Source organism: Sardina pilchardus, chromosome 2, assembly GCF_963854185.1.
Source record: "Sardina pilchardus chromosome 2, fSarPil1.1, whole genome shotgun sequence".
NCBI classification, from domain to species: domain Eukaryota; kingdom Metazoa; phylum Chordata; class Actinopteri; order Clupeiformes; family Clupeidae; genus Sardina; species Sardina pilchardus.
Window position 1 is genome coordinate 7,388,238 of NC_084995.1, and position 9,513 is coordinate 7,397,750.

Below are 9,513 nucleotides of genomic sequence, written 5' to 3' on the forward strand. Positions count from 1 at the left end.
CACACACACACACACACACACACACACACACACACACACACACACACACACACACACACACACACATACACACAGAAATCTGTTGTTGGGCGCTTAAAAACCACAGCAACGGAGGAGCAGATCACAAATCAAACTTGCCCAACCTGCAGCATATGGAGGGGGACAGAATCTCCCCTGGCAACCTACCACCACCACCACCACCACCACCAGCAGCACCAACCTCCCATTTAGGAAATACTCACCAGAGCCCAACAGAAGACAAATGAAGCTAAATGAAATGGGATGAAATGGGATGAATAGTGTGCCGTAATAGCACCATGGAAATCCTCATTTGTGTCGTAGTGGGAAAATCATCTCAATAAAGTACCCGACTCTTGTGGGCCCAGCATGTGGGACTGAATGGGCAGATAGAGAGGTAGTCGGAGTGGAAGATCATGTGATATCTGCAGGAGAGCTGCTTTATATGGGCCTGGACATTATCTCCCCCACACACATCTCTCTCCCTCTGGAAAGATAAATGAGTCTTGGGTTTGCAGCTGGGCTTCAGTGTCATTGTCAAGATAATGGAGATTTGAAGTAATGAGCTGATGAAAAATGGATTGGCAGCAGTGTGTGTGTGTGTGTGTGTGTGTGTGTTGGGGGGAGGGGGGGCAGAGATGGTATGTGTGTGTGATGGGGCGGGTGGAGGAGGTTATTTCTTTACCGCAGACTTTTATCGTGGCAGAATTCAATTACAGTGATTGCATCGGCTAATTTAGAGCTTGATAAAGAACAAAATGTATACAGATCTCTCTGAATTGGCGTCCGTGAAAAAGAATCCTCTGCTGCCAGCCACGGAGAACGGCGCTTGGTTGGTGCCTTTGAGCGATTAGAGACAGGGGGATGGACACAAGCCAGCCGGAGGATAACTACTGCGCTAGACAGTTTGTGATGACTATTAATACTGGGAAAGAGTCTGGGGGGAGCAAGGTAATAACGAGACCTGACAGGACTGTGCCATTACAAGTCCAACTCTGGATAAGGGACCAGTACCAGCACTGGATAAGGGCTTGTGTTTAGGCTAGGGTTCCATTACATTCAGTGTTGTGTCTATACTCTATAATTAATTCTAGCAACATTGCAATATATAAAACATACATATTATATCGTAAAGTAGGTTACAATACTGTAAAAGTATAGTTGACATCATTTCACAGCATGACCCAAAATGCACTACAAGTTCCAGTGCTTGTGAATGCCAAAAAAGTTGTTTTACTCTGAAGTAACTTTTAGGTCATGGCAGTGCACATCTGATGCTCCCCTAACCCCTTAACATGGGAATCCTAATTGTCCCGCAGCTTGACAGACCAACTCCCTGGGGTCTGTAAATAATGTTGGGACGTTCACGTCAACGTGGCATAAAAGCTCAGTTTGACCTACATAACTCAACCTTAATTAAGTCTGATACTGTTAGGGTCTTGTTTGCTTTATGGATGATGGGAGGTGGGGACGTTATGTAGGGGTGGTGATGGCAGTACTGGTTAGTTGGGGGGAGTGGAGAGATAAGCAGGCTGCCATTACTGTAGTGGTGGTGATGGCAGTACTGGTTAGTTGGGGGAGAGATAAGCCAGGCTGCCATTACTGTAGTGGTGGTGATGGCAGGACTGGTTAGTTGGGGGAGAGATAAGCCAGGCTGCCATTACTGTAGTGGTGGTGATGGCAGTACTGGTTAGTTGGGGGAGAGATAAGCCAGGCTGCCATTACTGTAGTGGTGGTGATGGCAGGACTGGTTAGTTGGGGGAGTGGAGAGATAAGCCAGGCTGCCATTACTGTAGTGGTGGTGATGGCAGGACTGGTTAGTTGGGGGAGTGGAGAGATAAGCCAGGCTGCCATTACTGTAGTGGTGGTGATGGCAGGACTGGTTAGTTGGGGGGAGTGGAGAGATAAGCCAGGCTGCCATGCCATAAGCCCACCCAGAGGAAGTGAGGACGGCCCTGACTGGGGAAGATGGATGTGTCAGTGTGGAAGAGATGTCACTCTGGAGTGATGCAAACGGGTTAGCGATAGAAGGTCCGGAAGTCCCTAACCACACATTTTTGAACACTGTCCACTGGCAGTGATGGACCTTTTCTCTGAAATTTGGTCACTTTCCCACCTACTGCTGGGATTCTCTGACCATGACGAAGGACAGTGGGAGTGGATAGGCCCAACAGTGTGGGAGTCAGTGAGCATATTCTGATTCATATTCAAGTGACTACTCATGGTTTGCATGTAGGAAGCTAGTAAAATGATGTACACAAAAGGAGTTCAGGGAAAGTTCATTTTGTCACGTGACTATAACGCATTCAGGTTTCAGCTTGTGATGGCTCTCAGCCACACGTGATGTGCTCCATAGGCATGTGTTGTTGTTGTGTTGTTGTGTCCCATGCCCATTACAGCTGCCACTGTCATCCGCCCTCATGAAATCGCTCTGTCATGAGCATCCCAGGGCTGATAGGGTGATACAGTAAGAACAGGTCTTACACAACTTTTCACTCACCGGCCTTCACAGAGGGCCCTGTTTACTCGCTCAAGAATGCAAACACTCCTGCGTCGTGTGTGCGTGTGTGCCTGCCATCAGTGCACTAGTGTGTGTACTAGGACATGTTCTAGCAGGCGTTCTAGCTGAAGAACCGCTCTGGTTAGGGAACATGTGCCCAGACTGGGCCCCGTGAGCATGAGGGTGACGACACGCAGGGGCTAGTCTCACAGGAGAACCAGCGCAGGCAGTGAATCCCCCCAGCTGCCACGAGAGTGAGTGAGTGCGTGCGGAGGATCTCGGCTGACATCTTAATGGAATGAAGCAGCGCTCCCTGGGGATGTGTGGAGACAGCGCCCCCCACCTGCCCCCGAGGGAATTCCACGCCTGCACGTCTTAGTGCTTGGATATGGCAGAGGATGAGTAGGCTGTGGCTTCACAACAAGCTCTCTGATGTCAACAGCATGGCTCCTACTCCGTATACTTTGGAGCACGCTCATTTGAGGGGCTGACAGAGAAATATGACCGTAGATATGAACTGAGTAGGATTTGTTTGAGAAGACATTCATATGACTGTGAAAACACCAAATGATTGCTCTATGATTGTTTTCGGAGCAAAGCATTTATCTGATTTCTGACTGTAACGGTCACAGTAACTGTTGGAAAATCCAATTGCAAAGAGATATTGATGGGGACATTTTAATTAAGTACAATCATTTCATGTTGTTTATTTGCTATGATGAGAGACTTTGGGATCGCCTTGTTTTCGTGCTGCCTCAGGTAAAATGAAGTGTTTCTTGTCTGTAACAAGCAGATTGATTTTATGTGCATCGAACAGGTTTCAAATAAATAACAGGCTTGTTTTCTCTTGCCTGAAGGTGAGCCCAATCAAAAACACACACACACACACACACACACACACACACACACACACACACACACACAAACAACATAACAAATCAGAAAGCACCTATCAGGTTTTTATTTGAACATACACTTTTCAAAAATACATGTCAGATATTAGAAGTTTAGAGGTATAGAGTTTTTAAAAATACAACTTCTAATGACTTCCTGTGTTGGCCACAGTGGATGGACTTGCAGCACTTCCAGCTGTGACAGTGCTGTATTTAGCTCATGGCTCACACCTGCAGAAGGTGAGGACCTCTCACCTCTCTCTCTCTCTCTCTCTCTCTCTCTCTCTCTCTCTCTCTCTCTCACCTTGAGCTCCAGTTGGGCTGGCTGGTGTTGTGCTGTTCACATGTGAATGCTCATCTCTATGCATGATGCCTCGGCTTTATTATTTATGTAATGCCTTGGCTTATTTATCAGCATCTCCGTAACATCACTCAGTAAGGGTGTAAGAGAAGGTTTGTTTTTGCTGTTGTTCTGCCTGCATATGATCCTAGTTCCTGCACCTGAAACTCTACATATCATGGTCTACTCAGTTGTCTGTCTCAATTACGCTGTTTATGAGCTGTTATGGGCCGACATTTTGCAGGACTGGGCGGTGGTGGTGGTGGTGGTGTGGTTGTCCATCTGATGAAAAATGACCTCAGGCTGGAGTCTAAGGCCCGCACCAACAGGAATGACAGACGACAGGTCAGAGGGGCACAGGAAGTCCAGCAGAGCCTCATTAAGCGCCGGACATCTCTCAGGATGACTCATAGCCAGGGCTGGGACAGACCCGCGGAGATGTCCAGAAGTGGCCGGCTGACAGCATCCCATCCAAAGATGCCCGTGAATGTGAGGTTGTGTATCCCAGGCAGTACATTATGCATGTGCATATGTATGTGTGTGTGTGCTGGCAGTCCTTAAAAGGCAGCCTAGCCGTACACCGCCGCTCACCGTGTGGGCTGCCAAGCTGTTGACTGGATCAAACTGTGAAGTGCACACCTTAATCGTAACTGTGTGTGTGTGTGTGTGTGTGTGTGTGTGTGTGTGTGTGTGTGTGTGTGTGTGTATGCGTGCACGTGTGTGTTTGTGTGTGTCCCTGCACACAACCCTGAGATGCTCAAGTGCTCCAAACATGCTGTCATCCTCATCTGCTCCGGAGACGTGGGCTGGGTGACAAATGTGCTGCTGCTTTTATGGCCTGCAGGACATGAGGTGTGGGAGAGAGGGAGAGGAATGAGCGAGAGAAAGAGAGAGAGGAATGAGAGAGAGAGAGAGGAATGAGAGAGAGAGAGGGAGGGAGAGAGGAATAAGAGAGGGAGAGGAATGAAAGAGAGAGGGAGGGAGAGAGGGAGAGGAACGACAGAGAGAGAGATAGGGAGAGGGAGAGAGGGAGGGAAGACAGAGAAAGAGAGAGATGCGGAGTGGGGGAAGAGAGGGAGGGAGACAGGCATGGGGGGCAGAAAGAGAGTGAGCAAGAAACGAAGGTAGGGAGGAATAGAGGGAAAGGGGGAGAGAAAGATACAGTTACAGCATGGCAGGAAGAGGGAAAACAGGGAAGATGAAGGAGAAAGAGAATGGGAGAGAGGTGATGGAGGAAGAGTGGGTTGAGCTTTTTCCAATGGCCTGAGTGGGCCTCCTCCTCTGTGATCATGTGGGCTGGGATGGTGCAGCACAGGGCTGGGGAAGGATGAAGAGTGGACTTGGTGCATTCTCATCAACATACAGTATGTAAATGGGACACTACCCTCTATCGGATCTGGGATGGAAATGGTTTAGTGTGTCTTAAGAGGGGACAATCATGGCCAAAAAAATAATAAAGTGGTTTTGTGAGATACAACAGGAGACTTCAAGAAGGCTGTGGTCAAGATAGTTATGCCAGCAACCTTCATTGGTCTGTCGACCATCATGACGACAATACTGACCAATTGCAAGAAAAAAGTGTGTGTGTGTGTGTGTGTGTGCGGCTGACAGGAGCGTTCTGCCGGTTCTAGGTGGGGCACACAGCCAGGAGATCAGCATGACATAAGCCCCTTTCACATTCACCGAATTTAACGCTAAATCAGCCGAATTTAACATTAAGGCTGTTCCTTTCACATTGAAGATACGGGGTGGGGAGTCAACCCGCCTCGGCAATCCAACCCGTCTCGGGGGGTAGTATCAGAGCCGAGCCGTGTTGAATATGAAAGGAACAGAGGTCAACCCGCTATTAGGGGTGTGTGACTGATGACGTATTTGGCCAGGCAGGAGGTTAAAATACAGGAAACACACAAGAGACTATGATAACTTTAGCTGCTGTGTCCATAGATGTGTGTCCAACAATCACGTTTTTTATGCTGAGAGTGCCCTGAACCTCATTTTTCAGCACTTCGGTCAAGTGTTTATTGTTGCTAGGTTACCAAAACCGTCTGCTGCCAGCAGCACGTCTTTTTAGAAAGTTTGCCTAATGATAGCTAACTAGCCAACGAGCTAACTGTCAGAGCAGAAGTTGTTCAGGACTCAGCACACTGAAATATGACTTCGACAGACAAAAGGACCTCATTTGGCATTCAAATAACATAACAAGTGGCCCGCCATCATCATCTCCGAGGTCCAAGGCATGCTTAACGTCATTGTTCACTCCCAAATTGCGTGTGACGTGCTGCTAGGCAACGCCTCCCATAACTCGCCTCTGAAACCGGCTTCAGACAACCCCGGGACCAGAACACGTCTACCTTTCACATTGCGAAATCCCCTGAACCCGCTATTTCTTAAACGCTAATGTATCGTTTCTGAATGTGAAAGGGGCTAAACACACTGTTCTGATGGAGGCAGTGGTAGCTGGTGAGGGTATGTTTGTGTGTGTGTGTGTGTGTGTGTGTGTGAGTGTGTGTGTATGCTGCGGCTGTTGGTGTTTTGAGCCCAGATGATGAAGGGCTACTAGAGCATATGGGGCTCTGAGGAAGAGTCTTACTGCACTTGATTCATGGCTCATAATGCTGCTCTACAGTATACTGTGAGTGTGTGTGTGTGTGTGTGTGTGTTTGTGTGTGTGTGTGTGAGTCCAGACATCATGTCCTGGGAATGCAAGGCCCCTGAAAGCTTGCCTAAAGACCCTGAACATGTGGCCCAGGTTACACTAGATCCCAGCACAGCAGACAGATATCCAGCCGAGGACTCTCGCCGCCACCAGATCAATCTCTAAACAGATGCTGTGTCTTCTCTTCCCTCCGAAGAGACCCTACCCTGACTCAATCATGTGCGATAATAATAGAAACAATAATGATCTTTTTATTTGAAACATTTTCTTTTCTCACGTAAAAGCACATTTTAACTCATAAATAATATGTTGATGAAATTCATCAATGTTCTCCGTGTGTATTCTATTTGCACTGAACATTTATGTTGGCAACATGATTTGTATTCTGTTCTCATTCTGTTTTTTCAAGTCTGGTCATGCAGTTGGGTGCTCAGTGATTGTTTCCCTTTACTGTGAGAGGCTAATGAAACTGGTCTGCTCTTGGTCTGCTATTACCAGCTTTTTCCCCAGCATCTCATTAAACACACAATCTCATTCTGCTGATGTAGTAATTATGTGGCGATGATCGCTGCCAAACTTTCATTAGCTGATAATCCATTCTCAGGCTCATAGCTAAGACAAATTATTCATAGCCATGGCCAGCAACGCCATTTAAGTCCACCCAATTATAGGAGTCCATCTCGGTCAACCAAAAATCACTTCCCAGGTCACTTTCTTACCTGTAGATCTCCTGCCCCCAAACACACCTGTCATATACTACACATCCACACTCTTCCGTTTCCGTTTTAAGTGCATTTCCATAACCGTAAATGAGTTTCTGTCCACACTGGACCCCTAAAATGCATGCTGGTTACAAAAGCTGTCCGCCCCCCTCTTGCGGGACAGGAAGTCACCATGATGTCACCACATCACACGACCTTCTGATCTCGTGGAAGTCAGTTTGTGCAGATGCTGTTAGAAAATAGGTAGGTTCATCATAATGGACTCCACAGCTGGTTTTGTGGCAGCACGGTGAGACCCTGCGTGATCATTTGTTGTGAGGTGATGAGTCACTCTGATGATCACTGGGTTCCCTCTCATCAGCGCGAGGGCTTGGGCTGCCTGTGGGTGGGGCTGGGGACTCAGACCGGCGGCCATGTTTGAGGGACAGCTTGGAGAGCCTTACAGCTGTAATGTCATCCCTGTCAGAGGGCGTATGAGAGGAGACCACGGGCATGTCAGCAGGAGAGTGTAGGTGAGAGAGAGAGAGACAGAGAGACTATCCTCTCTTCCTTTCTTCTTTAGCTTGCTCTTTTTCTCTCTGTCTGTCTCTCATTCACGCTCTCTCTCCCCATCTTTCTCTCCGTCCTTCTTGCACAGTCTCTATCCCCCCCTCTCATCTCTCCCTTAGTCTGTCAGTCCTCCACTTCACTCTGTTTCCACCGTCATATCATTACAGTTGACCTTGCAGGGGGGAGCGGGAGATGTTCACTGCCAAGGTGAGCAGATAAAATCATAGACAGTTGTTTGATTTACCACTCATTCCTGCCTTCATGTCTCTCCTTCCCTCCTGCTCCTGCTCTTCTCTTTGCACCCTGGTGCATCTGTATGTGCTCCCATCCCGGGCTATCAGACTCAAGTAACACTATTTAATTAGGCAGCGATGAGGAAGCCTTGCACCTCTCTCACATTCGGCCGTGGCCCAGTGATGTAATCCGCTGCGTTCCTGACCTCTCCTTGCCCACAGTAGTCCTCCGAGGCACCTGATTTTAGCTTAGCCTCAAACCAGGTTGGCACTGTGTCAAATAAATCAAACACCCCCTTCCTGCGTGCTGAAAATACACACACGATCAGGCATCAGCCTCCACGGCTCACCCATTGACTTTGGGCCTGGAGAGTTAATAATGACCCACTCTACTTAAGGTGTGTCATTTGTTGATGAGTAGCGTTAGTTGGAAGTATGAACATATGATCAATTCTGTGTACGCTCTGGCTACTAAAAAAACTTAGCACACAGACTTTGGCTTCAGCTTTGCCTATATGGGTATTTTTTTCCCTATTTCTTTAGAATGTCAGTAAATTATGTCATTCTATGCGTTGTTTTTTATAGTCAGTGTTAGCCTGATCTACTGTATGTAGAAATGTCACCAATGTATATATGAATATACTATAATGTAGTGAATGCACCAGATGCACAGTAGGGCTGAATGCAGATACTGTCCTACCTGAGTGATAGCAATACAGTTAGTCTCTCAAATGGATCTCCCCTGCAAAGCTCTGGGGAAGCCTGTTTGTTCATGCAGCATGACAAGATATAGTATAAAGAACTTACACTGGCAGTAAAATAAATCTATCACCACACTGGGATCAGAGGAATGGCACATTGGTGTGTGTGTGTGCGTTCAAACAACACTGGGAGGTAACATCTGATGTTTGACTAGCACATGATAAGATGTTCCATTGTGATAGTGAAGGACAGATGTCCCATTTAGTCCAGCAGGCCCTCTGATCTGTGCCAAGCACAGTGCTGATGCATCATCAGGGCTCTTTTCACATTAAACTGCAGTTTGAATTTCGCTTAGCTGGACTCTTATCAGGGTCAGTGTGCACCAGCCACGCTGATTAAAACCAACATTTGCTTAATTACGTGCAGCCACATTGGGTCTCATATAATGCTCACAAGGGCAGGGATGTGAGGTTACTTAATTAGTTTGCGTGTATTCACTTTGGTTCCTCACCAAAATTAAGTTGCTCAAAGTTGTTTTAAAACTTCACCTTTCTTTGTTTTTTAGCACTCCCCTCCACAGAGGAGAGAAATGAACTCTCCGACTAATGAAGCACCGCAACACAATGTTTAAAGGTGTTTAGAGATTAATGGACTGTGATTTCTTCAGTGATGTCATTATGATTTGAAATGGCCACCAGGGCCCGTATTCACAAAGCATTTTATCTTACCAGTAAGAGTACTCCTAAATCGCGCTAGAAGATTTTAGTTAGGAGTTTTCCCCTAAAAGTTATTCACAAAGCCTTTCAGACCTAGCCTACCTTTAGTAAGGAGAAACGCCCACTCCTAAACTAAAAGTGAGTCTTCGTTGCTATGGTTGACGTCATTACTCATGCACAGGGG